This window comes from Bombina bombina, chromosome 4 (assembly GCF_027579735.1).
Source record: "Bombina bombina isolate aBomBom1 chromosome 4, aBomBom1.pri, whole genome shotgun sequence".
NCBI lineage: Eukaryota > Metazoa > Chordata > Amphibia > Anura > Bombinatoridae > Bombina > Bombina bombina.
Genome location: NC_069502.1, coordinates 504,589,148 through 504,611,221, shown reverse-complemented (window position 1 = coordinate 504,611,221; position 22,074 = coordinate 504,589,148).

Here is a 22,074-nt window from a genome sequence, read left to right as displayed (position 1 = left end):
TTGTTCGTTTGTTTGGTTAGTCATACTACTAACCGCTGTGTATTTTCTTCACTCATTTGTGTTGTAACTATGCTTTACGTTCTGGAATAAACCGTTCAGTTACAACTCATTCGCACCTGTGCTCCTCAATTACTTTCACATAGTTTCTATTGGCCTCCCGGAGTGAGCACAGGCAGGAAGTGAGCGCAACATCCTGACCGCATAGCTTGCTTGCTTGTTGTTGGGGACGCTTGGCGAGGAGGAGACACACACCGTACCTACGGAGGAAGCTGTACTGGGAGCTACACGACACCTGTATTGGTGGAGGCACTGGTCACACGTCAGCGGATAGCAGACAGAGGAAGGTTCTCGGTGGGTAACAGCAGGATCGAAGGTACCAAATTGCTTCTTATCCCACAGCTCTGCATTTGGCTAAATAACGTTGTGAACTCTAGTGTGTATACATACTTATCTCTCTACAGCGGTGTGATAGTTGGTAAGGGATCCGGTCTGACAAGGGAGCGGACGGAACCCCACTTCTCCTATATATATTGTGCTCAGGACCGCTCAAAAAGAGCATATCATATTTGTCGGTTACACATGAGCAAACAATTAGTGCCAGCACACCATGCCAACTGTTACTCTCCCCCACAAGATTCCCTTATTTGATTTATTAATCACTCCAGTTACCTCAGCCTTTTCAGTTGCTTTGCACATCACACTACTATTTATTCCCTATCCATCTGGCCAGCTAGGAGGCCTTTGTACAAAGCTAAAGGTCATATCCCAGGTGCTTGGTCTAAACCCTCACTTATTAATACACTCTTTACCTAGCTTAGACTCAAGCAGCTAGGACCCCCATTTATTTGTCTTTTCTATAATAAGAATATGGAGTCCTTAAGAACACTCAGAAAAGAGATACACTTAAACACTCCCGGTATTGATAGGGATGTGGAGGAAGATGACTGCATAGATGCACATACTTTATTTAAAGAACTGGAGAAACTGCTAATATCAGAGGTGAAATATAAGGCAGATATCTAATTTTTGAAAAAATGCCTTGAATTGGATATTATACCAAAGGGTTTATTGGTGACTAAAGATTGTGCATTCCCTATATCACACTCTACATTTTCTAACAGGTGGGCAGATGCCCTTATACAGGCATCTAGAACACTTATGAATATTATTGTAAACTACAGGGAATAACTTATTAAACAGACAGACAATGACATTAGAGAAGATGAAAAAATATTAATTAATTTGGAAAGCTCAGGGATAGACATAACAGAGAGAAAAGTTAATCTAGTCAAAAGAGTAACAAAAGTTAGAGAGGAAGTCATTATGAAAAAAAACAAGAAACTTAAAAGAGAGATAGACAAGAAGAATAATGATCATACTACTAGTCAAGGAAAGGAAGAGGTTGACTAGTGAGAATATAGATTCTGAACCTAAAATTAATATAGAAGACACTAAAGAAGAACCAAGAGAATGGCCAAACACAACATATAAAAGAAACCATCCGACATATAATTCATATAGGTACAACTACAAAAGAAGAAATTTGAATACACAGACCTCAGATATGCCACATTCCCATTATGGTCCTAGTAGTGACTTTCAACGAAAATATGATTACTATTACAACAACTATAACCCCATATGGGGGAGAATTTTGAACACTACAACCAGAGAGGTTGGAGGACACCACATTATAGGGCTCCATGTACTAAGCCGTCAATTCATCCGTCATTTTAGTCGCGGCTAAACTCGCCGTTACTCGCCGCGGGCGAAATGGTGTCCGCTGTAGCTATGTACTAATAATCCCACAACAAATAGACACCTCTAGCCCGCCGCGAGCAGTGGCGGAATATTGATAAATTTGACGCCTCGCTCGCCGCGAATAAGCTGATGTACTTAACTTTCAGTTCAATTGTCTGGCCAATTGTTAACACGTGACATGTAAGGTGTCATGAACGTCATAGTAGAAGCGGGAATAGAATTTTGCTCCTATAAATGGACAAGTTTTCTAAACAACTTTATTATTGTTCCAAAATTTTTGGAGAGTAATTACAGAGCGCTCGTTTTTGAGATCTTTATTTACTATTTCGATATGGCTTCATCTGGATCTGAAACCGCTTCAAAATCCAAGAATCCTCACTTTTCTCATCAGCAAAACGTCGTTTTGATTGATATGATTATTGACTCTTATGATTATTTGTTTGGATGTCGTGTCAAACAGACAAATTTTTCTAGAAGGAAGCAGATCTGGCAAAGGATCAGCGACGCTGTTAGTGCCCAGGGTCCAGGAAAAAAGGATGTCGATCAGCTGAAGAAGCGTTACAACGACATTAAACGCTTCGCCAAAGCTAAATTGGCCAGAGAGAAAAATTCGGCACGTGCTACCGGAGGTGGACCAGCATATGTGGCAGACCTCAATGACTATGAGCAGAAGCTTGTTCAGCGTCTGGGACCGGAGATCATCACTGGCATAACGGATGATTGTGACAGTGATTTAAGAGGTAAATGTACAACATAGTTGACGTAAATGTTCTTTTTAAAGTTATGATAGGTTATTGTCTCCAATATATATTTCTTTAAAATAACATTATCTGACTTCTTACGCTTCAGTATCCTATATGCCATCTAGGCCCCAAATACTGTAATCATTTATGTCGCATATATGTATAAGGGATTGTACAAGCCATTTAGGCCCCAAATACTGTAATAATTTATCTCGCATATATGTATAAGGGATTGTACAAGCCATTTAGGCCCGAAATACTGTAATAATTTATCTCGCATATATGTATAAGGGATTGTACAAGCCATTTAGGCCCCAAATACTGTAATCATTTATGTCTCATATATGTATAAGGGATTGTACAATAATAGTATTGTTATACTGCCTTTTTTTTAATGGTCTAACGGAACTAAAGATTTGTTGATTATTACTATAGTGATCCCTAAAGATAACACCCATGTGTTTATTTTCAAACCAGTATTGCATAGAAACCTTAAAGAGATAATGACAATAGAAATAATGTAATTTGAAACTATTAAAATAATATTGTATGTCCGACATTAATCATGAGACTAACCCCAGATCACATGCCTTCTTAAATTTCTGATCTATTGACTTCCATGTTGCGTTATTTCACTATAGAATATTATTGTTAGCATCTTTCAAAATTGTTCTCCGCTTTATAAACATACATTTTTCAGATATAGCTATGCACATAGTTGACGCAGTCACATGAACCATCTATGTGCATCAACCAATGATCATTTACTGTGCCTGTATAGATTTGCTTTTCCTCAAAGTATAAAAATCCAATGAATGCAAAAACATAATACATTTAAATATTTTTAAAAATGCATTTTCTTATGCAATTTGTAAAGGTAATTTTTTTTTTTCATGTCCCTTTAAAGGGCCACTAAACCCAAAATCTTTTATTAATGATTCGGATAGAGAATTGAAATTTAAACAACATATTACTTCAATTTTCTAGATATTCTTAGTTGAAGAAAAATAAATACACATGTTGAGCCAATCACACGAGGCTTCTTTGTGCATCAATCAAATGCTTTTCAACAAAGAATATCTATAGAATAAAACAAATTAGATAATATAAGTAAATTATAAAGATGTTTATAACTGCATTCTCTTTCCAAATCATAAAAAAAGGTGGTTGGCATGTCCCTTTAATGATTGAGCCTGCATTCACTGCTGTAATTATTATTATTAACAGTTTTAACTTTCAGTTTCAAATATAAATAAAAATAAACCTAATTTTTTTTTTAATTTTTTTTTTTTTAAGCAATGCCAACAACAGCAGAGCCTGTGAGGAGTAACGAGGTGCCCACTTGTTCTACTTCTTCTTCTGCGGTTTCGAGACCACCCGGTGCAGCTGTTTCAAGACCTTCGGACAGTTTTACACATGGACAATTTATACGCTCATCATCTAATGTTACACACACAACTTCCTCGGCGGACACACTTCCGGATCTAAGGACCAGCACTCCACAAACTGGTGTTGGTAGAGCAACTGGTAAGTACTTTACAAATGAATAATTTCAATGTTGTGTGTTTTATCTCTTTTATCTCTCAATTTTTTTTTTGTAATTTTTTTTTTAAATGTCAAATGTCATTATTGACATATTCTATTTCGAGATCTTGTACATATTTTTTTAAATGAGGATTCTTGTAGAGCATGCATGCTATTTTAATCAACTTTCAATTTTTTTTAAAATTTATCATTATTTTCTTTTTGAGAATTGATCATAGTATTACATAAGAAAGCTGATAGAAATTCCATGCAATATATCTTATTCTCAAAAAGATTATTTTTGCTTCAGTGTCCAGTTAATTGCAAAATACATTTCCATTAATAATTTCGAATATATCGTTACATTGACAAAAAAGCATTTTATTTATTTATTTTTATGTTATTTATTTTTTTATAGGTGATTTGGGACGTCTTTTCCAGAGATTGACTGGACATTCATCTCCATTATTTGATGGTATGTATCACATATGTATATATATATATAATATAACTTAAATTGGTGTATGACGGTTGTATCTGCTCTCTCCTTCTATTCTATTTCTGCAAGTGTTTTTATAACATTTTATTTTTATTTACTAACAATTTGTTATGTCTTGATCTAGAAGAAGAAAACTCATCAAGGGAGATCACTATCAATCTCATGCCGATAGTGGAAAATCCCATTCAAGATGAACCACCAGGAGGGCATGATGGAAGTGAGACTCCGGATATTCTTGAAGATTTGGGAGATGCGCAACCGGATGAAATTCACACACCAGAAAACATTGAGGAACCTGTTGAAACACAGGCACCACCAATTGAACTGCAAACAGGTGGTGTAAATATTGACAATACACCGGCAGAAGGACAATTTGGCGATGTTGCATTGAGGGAAATGTTGACACTGGCAAGGCAATACAGAGAGGACCACAGAGAAATGCTGAATATTATTAACACTAATATTGAACGCTGGGCTGCTCTGTCAGAAAAAAATGTGGAAATCGAAAGGCAAAGGAATGAGATAGAGATGCAGAAATTACAGCTGCAAAGAGAGATGTTCCAGTGGCAGAGGCAGATGGATGAAGAGAAAAACCATCAAATTAACAGAGCTTTGAGCATCAGCGAAAGGACATTACAATCTCTGTTGGCTATTGTCAGTGAAAGGGAGGCGACAACAGACCCAAAGAGGCAACGTCTGGAGTGAACATTTTTTATTATCTAGTCACTGTTAATTTTTTTACTCTGTATATTGTGTACAAAGTTATTGTTTGTGTATTTTTAAGGGACACTGTACTCAAATTTTTTCTTTTGTGATTCAGATAGAGCATGCAAATTTGATCATAGGAGTACATTTGAAAGTTGCTTAAAATTGCATGCTCTATCTGAATCACAAAAGATAAAATTTGGATACAGTGTCCCTTTAAGTTTAAAATGTTAGTCACTGTTAATTTTTTTACTCTGTATATTGTGTACAAAGTTATTGTTTGTGTATTTTTAAGGGACACTGTACTCAAATTTTTTCTTTTGTGATTCAGATAGAGCATGCAAATTTGATCATAGGAGTACATTTGAAAGTTGCTTAAAATTGCATGCTCGATCTGAATCACAAAAGATAAAATTTGGATACAGTGTCCCTTTAAGTTTAAAATGTTAGTCACTGTTAATTTTTTTACTCTGTATATTGTGTACAAATTTATTGTTTGTGTATTTTTAAGGGACACTGTACTCAAATTTTTTCTTTTGTGATTCAGATAGAGCATGCAAATTTGATCATAGGAGTACATTTGAAAGTTGCTTAAAATTGCATGCTCTATCTGAATCACAAAAGATAAAATTTGGATACAGTGTCCCTTTAAGTTTAAAATGTTAGTCACTGTTAATTTTTTTACTCTGTATATTGTGTACAAAGTTATTGTTTGTGTATTTTTAAGGGACACTGTACTCAAATTTTTTCTTTTGTGATTCAGATAGAGCATGCAAATTTGATCATAGGAGTACATTTGAAAGTTGCTTAAAATTGCATGCTCTATCTGAATCACAAAAGATAAAATTTGGATACAGTGTCCCTTTAAGTTTAAAATGTTATTATTTAATAAAGACAAATTTTTTTATGGCCAAAAAAAAAGTTTATTTACATAAATTCAAACTCACTTTTGATTCTTCAACACAAAACTTTTTCTCAGTTATTAATCATGACAAAACAAAAAATGAAATCAAATTACATATTTACGGTATAAAAAATCTACTTGCTCCATTAACATTGCCAAAGTTGCCCTAATTTTAGAAATTTTTTGTTTGACATGATCTTCTAGACAACTCTGAGTACTTTTGTCTGCAGTCTCAATAGTTGATGTTGAAGATAAATCTGTAGAAAAATAAATGAAAAGCAAAATTTAATTCAATTGTCATATACATATTCAATGTATGATAGGGTTTTTCATCACAAATATTACCTCCTGATGTGCTGTTATCTACGTTATCTACTATATTAGCTTCTACACTTATGTCCACTCCTTTAAAGCTTTCATCTGAGCCAACTCCTATTTGAAATATACAATATATGTATTAGTTAAAACTTGTATTTTCTTAGATTTAAGATTACTGAGTATGAAACATACCTTTATCTACCATCATTGTTGGTAAAACTTCTATCCTTGGTTGAGTATCATCTGAAGTTAATGCTTCAAATATTGTCACACTATCTGGATTTTGAAATTCTTCCATTTCCATACTAGTTTCCATTTCTTCCATGGTAATATCTATGAACGAAATTACAAAGATAGAAAACTATTAAATCAAAAACCTTGTATATATTATTTAAAACAATAATAATAATAATCATTACAAGTGACATAGAAACCAATTTCTAAGTTTCATGATTCAGATAGTGCATGCAATTTAAATAAACTTTATATTTTACTTCATTCTTTTTGTATCTTTATTTGAAAAGCAAGAATCTAAGTTTAGATGCCAGCCCATTTTTGGTGAACCAACTGTGTTGTACTTGATAATTGGACAGAACCAATCAAAGAGTGCTGTCCATGGTGCTCAACCAAAAATTGGCTGGCTCCTTAGCTTAGATGCCCTCTTTTTCAAATAAAAATAGAAAGTAAATGATGAAAAAAATGATAATAGAAGTAAATTAGCAACTTGATTAATATTGCATGCTAAAACTTTTTAAGCCAAAACCTAAAATATATGATTTAAAATTTAAATAATAAGTCATTACCTGTCTGTGTCTCTTTATGACAAATTGCATATGGATTTGGAGATAATTCAATATCCAATAGTGTTATTGGCAAAGGTGGAGAAAGAGCTTCACTTCTGGGTGTTTGCACCAACATTGACCTTAAGTAGCGTGGTGGGTGTGCACACTTCATTCTCCTACTTCTCATATCTATAAACATATATATAAGAAAAAAATTTAATAAAAAAAATTGAAATAATTATGCTGCATGCTTACTTTTCTAACATGTTTCAATGTTATATAGTAATATATTTATATTTTATTCTACTAACTCAGTTCTGCATGTTTCAATGTTATATACTAATATAGTTATATTTTACTCTACTAACTCATTTTTGTATGCTAAGTTTTCTAACCTTTTAAGTGTATATAGTTATATAGTTAAATTTTAATCTACTAACTCAGTTCTGCATGCTAACTTTTGTAACTTTTTGCAATTGTATATACTAATATAGTCAAAGTAACAGTCAGGAAATATTATTTTCCTGGATTCGTCAATGATGACGCAGTTCAAAAATAAACCCTTTTTTTATATTATTAAAAATGATTTCATATATAATTTTGAAACTTACATGTCCTTATCAATCTTCGAATCGATTTATAGTACTTCGGTTCTCTTCTCTTCAAATCACTATATTTTCTAAGACACTGTCGTCTTGTTCTTTTAATTTTTGAAATACGATGCATTCTTCTCAGCATCTCGTATATAATTTTGTCTCGGCATTCCTGTCTCACTCCCCTCACACCACCAATCCGTTTAGGGAAATATTTATCCATGGCATAAACTAATATCACCAATTCTCCAGCACCAAAAGGTTCAGGACGCGACATGTTTGACGATGACGTGATTAATCGTTATGTCAATCATTAGCGCATTGATCCAGATATGTATCCCCGAAAAATAGAGAAAAATATAATGTATATGTAGATTAATGTATTTTATGAAGGTTTGTAAATATCGATGTTTATAGTTATTACAAATGATATTTGTTTCATATACATTTTCTTTGTTTCAGATGTGTTGATATGTATTAAAATTTACTTTGTTTTACAATTGTTATTTTGTTTCTAAACATTTTCTTTGTTTCAGATGTGTATGTATTAACATTTATACTTTGGTTTACAATAGTTATTGTTTCTAAACATTTTTTTATTTGTTTCAGATGTGTTTTTATGTATTAAAATTTAATTTGGTTTACAATTTTTATTTTGTTTCTAAACATTTAATTTTTTTAAGATGTGTTTATATGTATTAAAATGTTGTTTGGTTTACAATTGTTATTTTGTTTATAAACATTTTCTTTGTTTCATATGTGTTTATATGTATTAGAATTTATTTTGGTTTACAATTGTTATTTGGTTTCTAAACATTTCCTTTTTTTTCAGATGTGTTTATATGTATAACAAGTTACTTTGGTTTACAATTGTTAATATATAATGTTTAAAGATTATAATTTTGTAATAAAATAATTTATTTTGCCATTATTTTCTATATGCCACTATTCTTTTAACAAATCTTGAATGCAAAAATATATTATAAAGGTTAAGAAAATAAGTGCTAAGAGTAAGCCCTTAAGGTATTTATTTGAATATGGGAAAACCTAGTAGCTGTTAAAAATAGAGGTTAGAATAAAACAAATAAAATTAGCAAGTCTTTTTTAACTCAAAAATCCAATCTGATAACATAAAGCACTGTTGAATATACTGTCGCTTGTTACAGCTACAATTCAATGACACAATACAATGAATTAGCATCAGCTATGGAGGGATTACATTACAATAATCACATATGTAAAAGAGTGAGAGCAGCTGTAGACACTAGTGTGATGTCACAAAGACAATGTATTACCTATAATATATTGTCTGTAATAACTTTGATCATAAACTTTATTTATTTGAAACCTTTGATAATTGAAGATCAACAACTGTTATGTATTTAACTGTTTATCATGAGTGATTTTTAATAACCTTAACTCTTAAAAAAAAATGGAGACAAGTTAATAAAGAAAGTTTTTTATTGATCAACTGAAACTTTAATCCTCAAACACAAAATATTGTTCTGAAACCATGTCCCTTGTTGCATTTCCACGCCTATTAGCTTGTTCGACACATATTTCTTCTGGTAAATCATCAGTATCTATTGGATCTTCATCTTCTAATGGACAGCCTCTTTTAATTGCAATATTGTGCAGTATGCAGCAAACCAATATAATTTTGGCAACTTTCTCTGGTGCATACTGCATAGCACCACCAGAACGATCAAGACATCGAAACCGCATTTTCAAAAGACCGAAAGTCCTCTCAATAACCCCCCTGGTAGATCGGTGAGCTTCATTGAAACGTACTTGACTTCTGGTCTGTGGGTTGTTATAGGGAGTCAACAGCCATTCTGTACATGAGTACCCTCCATCTCCTAATAGAAGATATAATAAATATAAATATTAATATAAGAATAATTATAAAGATTCAGAACTATACAATACAATTAAACTATACAGATTACAGTCGACAAATTGGGCGCAATTTTGGTACATTGAAATGAGAGACATATTAGACGCCAGTTATGCTTACCTAGAAGCCATCCGTCAGGCATATTTCCCTCCTCGAACTTCCGGTATAACCCAGTCTGCCTTAAAATGTAAGAATCATGACAGGATCCAGGAAAGTTAGAACGGACACTGATAATCCTCATGTGGGGGTCACAGACCATCTGGACATTCAAGGAATGGAAATGCTTTCGATTCCTATAGATCTCCTCACGAGCTTGAAGTGGTCTTACAGCAACATGGGTACAGTCTATGGCACCTAGGACATTGGGCATCCCAGCCATCCTATAGAAATTTGACTTGATAGATTGCCATTCTTCAGGGGTAGATCGCAAACAAACATATCGATGAAAAATAACCATCATAGCCCCTATTACTTTGGATAAGTGGCGTGAAAAAGCAGATTGACTCATTCCAATAATGACGCTAGAAACTGCCTGAAAGGAGCCTGTTGCAAAAAAATGCAATGCCGCTAATAGTTTGAGAAGTCCCGGAATAGCTTGTGAACGAGCAGTCATCGGCTCCAAATGATCTTCAATCTCTCGATACAGGTGTAATATCGATTCACGATCAAGCCGGAATCTTTGTATGATCTCTCGGTCAGAAAGGCCGTGCAAACCAACCCGTGGAAGGAATACACGGGGGACTCGAACTCTCCTTCTTCTAACCAATCGATTAGCTACATTTCCAGTATTCTGTCTTCTAGCCCGGATTCGCATCAAACGGAGAATAAACAAAAACAGAATTCTCTCCATAGCTGCTGAAATGAACAATGTAAGTACAATGCTGATATTACTGCCTTTTATATATGTCTAGACTGGCGTCAGAGTGACTTTCCTATTGTTTTGTACCTTGCCCGCCACCTAAAAGGTGGCGAGGCAAAAATAACGAGGTGGGAGCGGAAATTGACGCGAGCGGACAAATAGATTTTTTAGTACATTCGTTTTTGGCGAGTTGGTGGTCAAATGTGTCTAATTACAGTAAAAAATGGAGAGGTAGCGAGGTATGGCGGATAAGTACGCTCGCAATTTTAAAGATGCGAGTTTTTACATAATTGACGGCTTTGTACATATCAGTTTGCGAGTTTGGGCGCGAGATTTGTTGCGGGTAGCTCGCTGACTGCTTAGTACATGGAGCCCATAGACAGGATTTCTATCAGAATAATAACTATAGAGTACAAGATAATGAGACAAGGAAGAGAACTATGAAGTATGCGAATAAGGGCAGAGATATGAGATACAGAGAGAAATATCACCACTATCATGAAGATTATCCTCTTGAAAACTATAAAAAATATTGTAATAGAGTGCAAGAGAAAGAAAGATTCTATATCCAAAGAAATGGAAATTATGGGAATGACAAGTATTCAGAGAGATAGTGGGAAGATGCTAAATCGAAATGAAATATGGTCAGGCGCCCGAGAGAGAACATCTTAGGAACGAGAGAACTTTAGAAAGCAAGGTGAAAACAACAACACCTCAAAATGGAAAGGCTCTATACATCAAGAAAAGATGAGAGAGCGAGAGATTGGTGATACTCCCCTAGATCAGACACCTTCATCATCAACTTTTTTAGAACTAAATCAGTCTGTGGCAAAAGACAAAGGGAGATCACAAGTTGGAAGAAAGAATGTGGAACTGAGAAATACAACTCCCACAAATTTAAAAAGAAAACCCATAGAGGGAAGAGGGGAGGGATCAGAATAAAGAAAAAGTTAAATACTACAATTTCATCTCAGATGTAAAAACAACAGAAGATGGGATATTTAATCTCAGCTCACATGATTTAACAAAAGATGAGAGGGAAATATTAAGATATGGTCTTACTTTTGCTCCAACCAGAAGTCTGGATAAGTTCCAATCTTATGTTAACACAAAAGAATTTATAAGGAAATTAACCTTAAAAAGATTCTTTATAAAATCCCAAATTGAGACATTGGTACCCAGGAGTTACACTACAGAGATGGGACAAAATAATTTCATACACACTGATCTCAAACCAAAGTCAACCTTTTATCCTATTACTATGAAAGGGAATGCCATCGAAACATTCAAGACTATTGCTGTTAATGAGATTAGAAACATCAATCCAAAGAAATTAAAAAATGTAAAACAGAATCTATCAAAAAAACAGATGGAGACCATTAAGAAACTTGAAACCAACAATCAGCTAACCACCAGACCTGCTGACAAAGGTGGAGGGATTGTGATATTCAATAGAGATGACTACAACAAAGAAAATAAACATCTACTCAGTGATCCAATGACCTATCTAAAACTCTGTAATAACCCTGGAGAAGAATTCCAAAATGAATTAGAGGATATGCTAGGAAAAGCCAAGACACTAGGAATACTGAATGAGAAAGAATTCAGATACCTAGATGTGAAACACCTAATTACACCAATATTTTTATCACCTACCAAAGATACATAAATCGCTTCAAAATCCTCCTGGCAGACCAATCATCTCCAGGATAGGTTCGCTTACTAGCAACCTCTCGGAATATGTAGATAAAAACTTGCAATTGCCTTCTTTTCTGAAAGACTCTACACAAGTTTTGAATATACTAGATTCAACTCCTTGGGAAGAGGGATACCTAATGGCAACATGCGACATAACAGCACTATACACCAGTATCCCTCACAAAGAGGGGTGTGAAGCTGTAAGTTTTTTCCTAGATGGGGATCCTGAAATGCCTAAAGAACAAGCCGACTTTATTGTGGACAGTATCCAGTATATTCTGACCCACAATTACTTTTGTAATGAGGGGACATATTATAAACAAATCTGCGGTACAGCTATTGGGACCAGGTTCGTGCCTAGCTATGCAAACCTCTACATGGGTAGATGGGAGAAGATCTTCTGGGAATCATGCCGAGCTGGCGCGGACCTGGTCCTATGCCACAGATATATAGATGACATCTTGATTATATGGAAGGGCACATCTGAAGACCTCAAATACACTATAGAAGTTATAAATAAAAACATCTTAAATTTAAAATTCACACATCTATGGAGTAGGACTGATATTGTATTCCTGGATCTAAAGATAGAAGCAAAGAATGGAGAATGGGAGACATCAACACATTTCAAGGAAGTCAACAGCAATAATTATGTTCACAATCTCAGCTGTCACCATGTGAAGTGGAAAAAGAATATCCCCAAAGGCCAACTTCTAAAAATTCAGAAGAACTGCTTGAGTAATTTAAAGTGGGAAGAACAAGCATTACAACTTAAAAGTAAATTTATAGAAAGAGGCTATCGCGAAGACCTATTAGATCTTAAGATAGAAGAAACTAGAGGGATTGAAAAAAAAGAACTGACAAGATATAAGGATAAATTAAAACATTATATGGAAGAGATAATAAACATTTCCATAATAACTGAATATAGCAGCAACAAACATATAATTGAAAATATTTTCAAGAAACATTGCGTCCTGTTAAAAGAAGATGATCTGATTGGAGATAGACTTCCCTCACAGCCAAAATTTGTATATAGGAAAACAGACAATTTGAAGAATAGATTGGCACCAAGTATACAGAGGACAAAGAGTCCTGGGACCAACAATGTATACGGAAAGAAAATCAAAGGCTTCTTCCCATGTCCGATTTGTAAAGCTTGTAGATGTGGGAAGAAAACAAAGGTGTTCCAATCATATCACACTAAAAAACAACACCATATCAAAGACCTGATAAGATGCCAAGATAAGGGTACCATCTACGTAATTGAGTGCACATGTGGTCTAAAGTATATTGTTAAAATTTGAGACCCTTAACAGATAGAATAAGGGAACATGTACTGTTGGTAGAAAAACTAAATATGGGCACTGTCCTATATAAACACTTCTCAACCAAACATCAAGGCAACATTAAAGATCTAAAGTTTATGGGCATCCAAAAGGTCAGAAAGAATTGGAGAGGTGGTAATTATGAAAAAAAGCTTTTAACAACAGAATAAAAATGGATATTCATGCGAGACTGTTTACATCCAAAGGGACTCAATAATAAAGAGGACCTAATCCACTTGCTAAGTATATAACTATTGAGATACGCCAATCCAATAGCTACACCCAGCTTACATGTTTAATCCTACTAGTTTTCTGGGTGTATTTGATGGCTTAACTCAGATATAATTAGTAAACATTAAACCGTTTTGCACTACAATCAGCTCGTTCCAAAATCCCTCAAACTGATCCATATAGAAACTACTCAAGGTCTGATTGTTGTATAAAGCATAAAAGCTTTAAGTGAATCATTAGATTTAACTACTTCCCCTGAAAGTATGGTTCAGACACAACACTATATTATCCCTCAGTTAATAGAGTATACACTGATGGGTATATATGTGTGTATGTATGTGTGTGTGTGTGTATATATATGTATATATATGTATATGTGTGTATATATATATATATATATATATATATATATATATATATATATATATATATATATATATATATATATATATTATGTTACATGGGTAATTTGAATCTCACATATTAAGCATATTGAAGGTAACTTTAAATCTTGTATGAAATGTTTATAATGCAGCATTCCACAAGTTTCTTTTTGTATAAGTTGTAACATATGGTTCTAATATATGATCCTCTCTACAAATGGTTATATGGGCATATTCTGTTATGTGCTTTAACAACATTCTTATTTCCTGTGGGCCCCTTATGCAGATGTGAAGTTAACGACATTTTTTATATATTTTCTGTGACCTCATGTATGACGTATACATCACTATAAATTCTTTGTGTGTTCTTCAAATAAAGGGGACTTTTGTGAAAACACTCAGTTGCATGTGTGTGTGATTTCAGTGGTCACCCCAGGGCCCTGAAGAAAACGTGTGCTGCACCCTTATCATCCAGAGCAGAGCTAAGGAACAAAAGAAGTAACCCTACAAACTGGCGTCAGAAGTGGGATGAAACAGGGAACTCTCGGAAGGTTAGCTGAACAAAGAGTCCTTTTTATTCTGACCTTTTTTCTCTTACCACGAGACCCCTTAAGTTTCATTTTACATAGGAATGGTAGATTTCTTTGGTAGAAATCAGGTTAAATATATATATGAATCGTTGGTAGATTCTAATCAAATCTTTGATAGAAAAAATAAAATAAAAAGGGAATAATAGATTTCTTTGGTAGAAATCAGATTATATAAAGTCTGGCTGAAGGGTTAAACCACACATTTTCTTGCTGCTTGCTTTTGAAATATTGCTGTAGGCTAACATTGCTTTAAAGTTATAAGATAAATACTGCATTGTTTATATGAATTCTTATGCTGCTTGCTTTTTAAATATGCTGTATGGCAAAATACTGTTTATTTGTATAAATTGTTAAGGAAGTAAAATACTGCTTATTGTATAAAGTATTAAGAAAGTAAACTGTTGCTTATATGTATTGCTGTTTCTGAATGTTAGTTAAAACGCAAAAATTTTTCTGGTGAAGGGTGACCTTTGACCTAGAGATAATTAATGCCAGAAACTACTGAAAGGATTAGCATAGTGATATTTTTTTTCTTTCTCTTGTTGTAAACTTAAGCATTAAGCACAATAACTGGTAACGGAGTACAACCATTCTAGTTAATGTGTTTTTTGCAAAAAGATTCAATAATTAATTGCTCTTAAAGGTAAAGGTATTGTATTTTTTTATTTTTATTATTTTTTATTTTTTTTGTATTGTATTATATTTTTTTGTAAATGTTTTAAAAGTTAGGAGTTGAGAATGGGCAAATCCCGGTCTAAACAATTTCCATCACCTATGCAAGGAGAAAAATGTAAAGATTATGTTGGAAGGGTGTCGCCCGATGGGTTTATGTATATTATTCCTTGGGTTCAGAATATGGCAGAATGGACAGTAGCTATGAGAAGCTCTGATCCATTCCCCAGAGAGGGGGATAATGATAAATTTCATATGAATATGGTAAAAGGGTTGTGTCTAGGTGATGAAGAGGCATTTCCATGGTATAAAGGTGATCCAAGATGGAATATGGATTATATGAAAAAGGGTGGGGAAAATTGGCTGACTGTTGCTCCATACTGGCGATATATTGATATAGATGGGAATAAAAAGAAGGCTAAAAGTGAGAAGCAAAGACAGAAAGCATATTCACCCCCCCCTGCCCCATATAATGCCCCTCACCTACCTTTGCCATCATATAACAGACTATATCCTCCTAGCCTTCCATCCCCTAGTGACATAGATCTAGAGACTATTGCTATTGCCTCTGCTCAGGTACCCCAAGAATGGACCTTGCCAGGACCTTCTGTAACTCCCCGATACCAGGTCACTAAACCCCCAATTATGCCCAAACCCCCGATTAAGGTTGAACCAGTAACACCTTCCTACCCCCCTACAATAACCCCACAATATAAAAGAGGGAATGAAGAAGTAGATGAGGAGGAGGCAGCTGTACCAGAAGCTAGTATGCCATTTCTTAATGTGGGAGACCAATTAATTATTAAACCTTTGTCCCCGGGTGAATTAAGGGAAATTACCAAGGGAGCCCCAAACCCCCGTCAACATCCATCAGCTTGTATTATGTATTTAAAAAGAATGTTACAAGGACAAAACATGACACAGACAGATATAAGAATTATCATTGATGCACTTCTAGACTATGACCCTGAATCAGGTTGGGAGTGGGGTAATGTAAAGAGTATTAGTAAATTGAGTCGAGATCCAACAATTAACTATGCCCTAAACACACGTGAGGGACTTGATGAAATGTGGACAGAATTAAGTATAGAAATGCATAGAATATGGAAGGATAAACAAAGTATGTCAATTGCACTAGCGTGCAAACAGAATACAAAGGAAACAGTAGTAGAATTTGTTAAGCGTTTTTATAAATGCTGGAAGGAAGAGGCTGGAATGGAATCAAGAGATGCAATGGGCTCTCTGAAGGTCCAGACTTGCATTAGTAATATGCAACCTCAGCTTTCTTTGTTGGTGAAACAACTTGTCTCTGATTGGCCGGAGTTGACTCCAGCAGAATTCTTGAAAATAATTCATGAAAAAGAAGGGGCAGGTTTTTTTGACATCAGGAAATTAGAAGGAAAAAATGTTGCTTTTTATCAAAAGCAGAGTTTACAACATTATGATCCATTCCAGGCCAGGGAAAGGGATAATACAGGGAGTAATAGAATGTATGTGAGAGGTAGAGGGAGAGCTAGAGGAAGAGCTAGAGGGAATTATACTTCAAACAGAACACATTGATTAGTGCCCCTGCTTTAGGACTACCTGATTATTGTAAACCATTTCACTTGTATTCGAGGGACAATTTTAAAACCATGGCTGCTGTCTGTGCCCAAGAGCATGGTGGAGGCAATATGCGTCCCGTAGCTTTCTTTTCCAAAGTAGTTCCAATACCGGTACAAGGGATGCCGGCATGTCTCCGAGCATTGGCGGCTTGCGCCATGGCTGTAGAGATGGTTGAAACAATCACATTAGGCCATCCAATAGTACTACACACTAGTCACCAAGTTTTACATCTTGTAAAAAATGTCACTACCCAACACAGGACTTCTCAAAGACTTTCTGGTTATGAATGTATATTACTGAATAATACAAATCTGACTATTAAATATAGTAGTGTATCCTCAGGGCCAACTCAAATACTTAGTGCCTTACTTACAGGATCACTAGACTTTCCAACAGACCATGATTGTATAGAGGTAATACACCACATTACCACACCAAGACCTGACTTGATGAATAAACCTTTTGACCATGCTGATAATGTGTTTGTTGATGGTTCTTGTTCCTGACCTAGTGATGGTATTTATAAGACAGGCTATGCTGTTGTGCAACTACCAGACATTGTTCTAGATGCAGGCCCCATTCCTTATCCTTCTGCACAAGCTGCAGAATTAATAGCACTCACAAAAGCATGTAAATTGTTTGAAAATAAATCTGTTCACATTTACACTGACTCTCGCTATGCTTTTGGGGTTGTGCATGATTTTGGTATGATATGGAAACAATGTGGTTTTGTTTCAGCAGATGGCAAGACCATCTCTCATACAGACCTGATTAATGACCTTTTAGAGGCCATACAACTCCCAAAGGACATAGCGATCATACATTGCCGTGCACATGCATACAAGTCTGACCCTATTTCCTTGGGTAATGCGCTTGCAGATAAAATTGCTAAAGAGGCTGCTTATGTTTCTCATACACCCAGATCCACCATCCGTATGTATGCTGTTTTAGCCCCACCTTCATGTCCTACAGACCATATGCTTCTTGAACTCCAGGGACATGCCACTCCTAGTGACATATCTTTCTGGACTACTAATGGGTTAACTTTAGATGAGAATGGTTTGTTTTCTAAAGAGGGGAAGGTGGGCATACCGGAAAGCAGTGCACCACTCTTTATAGCACAAGCCCATGGTGTTGGACACCTAGGTATAAAACCAACAACTAACTTGTTGAAGCAATCTTTCTACATTAGAGGTATAGGTGATCATTGCAAGGCATATATTAATAGATGTGTACATTGCTTACAGACCAATGCAACCATCCCCAATAAAGCCCAGCATGACCACTTACCCCCACCTACAGCCCCATTCACACATCTACAAATTGATTTTACACATATTCCAAAAACTGGCACTAAACAATTATATCTGCTTGTAATAGTTGACCAATTTTCTAAGTGGCCAGAGGGAAGATGCAAAAACAGTCGCTAAAATTTTAGCCACTGAAATAATTCCCAGATTTGGTTGTCCGCTTCAGATTAATTCTGATAAGGGTCCAGCGTTCATTAGTAAAATCACACATGAGTTAGTAGAATGGTTACAGATTAATTTGAACTTTCACATTCCCTACCATCCTCAAAGCTCAGGGATTGTAGAAAGAATGAATCGCAATATCAAGGAAAAACTTTTAAAGGCAACAGCAGGTACATGGGTTAAATGGCAAAACTATTTACCTGCGATTTTAGCAGAAATCAGAATGACCCCAAATAGGACAACCAGGTTGTCTCCATTTGAGGTCCTAATGGGTAGACAATTCCCGACTCCATGGGTAAAAGGCCCACTTATCATTAAAAATGGTGATTTAGATTGTATTAAGGAACAATATGTAAAACAATTGATTGATAAATTGAATGGCATCTATGGTGATGTGTGTTCCTGTTTACCTCTTCCCTCACAGGAACCAACCCATCCTTTCAAGCCTGGAGATCTGGTCTGCATTCGCCAGCTGAATAAAGCAAAGAAAGGAGGTTTCCCGTTCAGCAAGCCAGTCACTGTAATCGCTGTAACCAGGACTGCCGTACTGACTGACGACAAGGACATCTGGATACATCTGTCCAAAGAGAGGAGAAGCGGGTGACAAGCTATCGGTCACCCCTCACAAAGGAGAAGTGGGTGATAAGGTATCGATCACTCCTCACAAAGACCAGGATGACGATCTCAATCATGGATCCAAGACATTCCTGCAAGATCTTCCTTTTCCTAATGGGGATATTGATCTTTGTGTATATCCCAATAGTATTAATAACGGCATGTTATTACTCACTTGAAGATGCTGGACACTTTACACATATTTTGTTTACTATTATTAACATTGTTTAACTGTTACATGTCTTGCACTAACCTAAGTTACAATTACACCTAACACTACTCTATAATTAAATTAATTACCTAAACTACCTACAATTAAATACAATTAAATTAAATAAACTAAATTACGAAAAAAATAAACACTAAATTACAGAAAATAAAAAGAAATTACAATATTTGAAGCTAATTACACCTAATCTAATCCCCCTAATAAAATAAAAAAGCCCGCCAAAATAATAAAATTCCCTACCTTACACTAAATTACAAATAGCCCTTAAAAGGGCCTTTTTCAGGGCATTGCCCCAAAGTAATCAGCTCTTTTACCAGCCCTTAAAAGGGCTTTTTGTGGGGCATTGCCCCAAAGTAATCAGCTCTTTTACCTGTAAAAAAAATACAATACCCCCCAACATTAAAACCCACCACCCACATACCCCTTAAATAAACCTAACACTAACCCCCTTAAGATCACCCTACCTTGAGCTTTCTTCACCCAGCCGGGCCAAAGTCTTCATCCAATCCGGCAAGAAGAGGTCCTCCAGAGGGTTTGAAGTCTTCATACTATCCGGGCAGAAGAGGATATCCAGACCGGAAGAGGTCTTCATCCAAGCGGCATCTTCTTTCTTCATCCTTCCGGAGCGGAGCAGCACCATCTTAAAGACCTCAGATGCGGAACATCCTCCTTGACCGATGACTAGACGACGAATGACGGTTCCTTTAAATTTCGTCATCCAAGATGGCGTCCCTCGAATTTCAATTGGCTGATCGGAACAGCCAATAGAATGCAAGGTCAATCCGATTGGCTGATCGGAAAAGCCAATAGAATTTGAGGTCAATCTGATTCGCGTCAGAGGTCTTCAAGATGGTGCCGCTCCATTCCGGAAAGGATGAAGAAAGAAGATGCCGCTTGTATGAAGACTTCTTCCGGTCTGGATGTCCTCTTCTGCCCGGATAGGATGAAGACTTCGGACCCTCTGTAGGACCTCTTCTTGCCGGATTGGATGAAGACTTCAGCCCAGCTGGGTGAAGATGGCTCAAGGTAGGGTGATCTTCAGGGGGTTAGTGTTAGGCTTTTTTAAGGGCGGATTGGGTGGGTTTTAGAGTAGCGGTATGTGGGTGGTGGGTTTAAATGTTGGGGGTATTGTATTTTTTTTTACAGGTAAAAGAGCTGATTACTTTGGGGCAATGCCCCGCAAAAAGCCCTTTTAAGGGCTGGTAAAAGAGCTGATTACTTTGGGGCAATGCCCCGCAAAAGGCCTTTTTAAGGGCTATTTGTAATTTAGTGTAGGGTAGGGAATTTTATTATTTTGGGGGGCTTTTTTATTTTATTAGGGGGATTAGATTACGTGTAATTAGTTTCAAATATTGTGATTTCTTTTTTATTTTCTGTAATTTAGTGTTTGTTTTTTTCGTAATTTAGTTTATTTAATTGTATTTAATTGTAGGTAGTTTAGGTAATTAATTTAATTATAGAGTAGTGTTAGGTGTAATTGTAACTTAGGTTAGGGTTTATTTTACATGTATATTTTGTATTTATTTTATCTAGGTAGTTATTAAATAGTTAATAACTATTTAATAACTATTGTGCCAAGTTAAAATAAATACAAAGTTGCCTGTAAAATAAAAATAAATCCTAAAATAGCTACAATATAACTATTAGTTATATTGTAGCTATATTAGGGTTTATTTTATAGGTAAGTATTTATTTTTAAAAAGGAATAATTTATTTAATTATAGTAATTTTATTTAAATTTATTAAAAATAGATTTAAGTTAGGGGGTGTTAGGGTTAGGGTTAGACTTAGGTTTAGGGGTTAATACATTTAATATATTAGCGGCGACGTTGTGGGCGGCAGATTAGGGGTTAATATTTGTAGGTAGGTGGCGGCGATGTTAGGGACGGAAGTTTAGGGGTTAATAACTATAATGTAGGTGTTGGCGATGTTAGGGACAGCAGATTAGGGGTTCATAAGTATAATGTAGGTGGCGGCGATGTCGGTCAGCAGATTAAGGGTTAAAAATATTTATTTTAGTGTTTGCGATGTGGCGGGGCCTCGGTTTAGGGGTTAATAGGTAATTTATGGGTGTTAGCGGACTTTGTAGCACTTTAGCTAAGAGCTTTATGTTCCAGTGTTAGCCCATAAAACACTTAACTACTGACTTTTAAATGCGGTAGGAGTCTTGGAGGTAGAGGCTGTACAGCTCACTTCTTCCAAGACTTGTAATACCGGCGTTAGGAAAATCCCATTAAAAAGATAGGATACGCAATTGACGTAAGGGGATTTGTGGTATTGAAAAGTCACGGAAGAAAAGTGAGCGATACACCTGTACCTGCCAAACTTGTAATACCAGCGGGCATTAAAAAGCAGCGTTAGGACCCCTTAACGCTTCTTTTTAAGGCTAACGCCAAATTCGTAATTTATCCAAAAATTATTTTCAATTTCCTTTATTTATATTCTATATTTTTTTTTTTTTTTTTTTTATTCAATAATTTTTATTGGTATTTTAGTTTCAAAATAATACATCCAAAAAGAAATGGTCAATTTCAGCATATGAAACATCTTTTAAATACAATAACATTTATCATCATTCAAAATCATAACTATGAACGTCTTCCAAACATAACGAGAAAAAGAAAAAGGCATCAGATAAAACATATGAGACAATAAAAACACTTTTT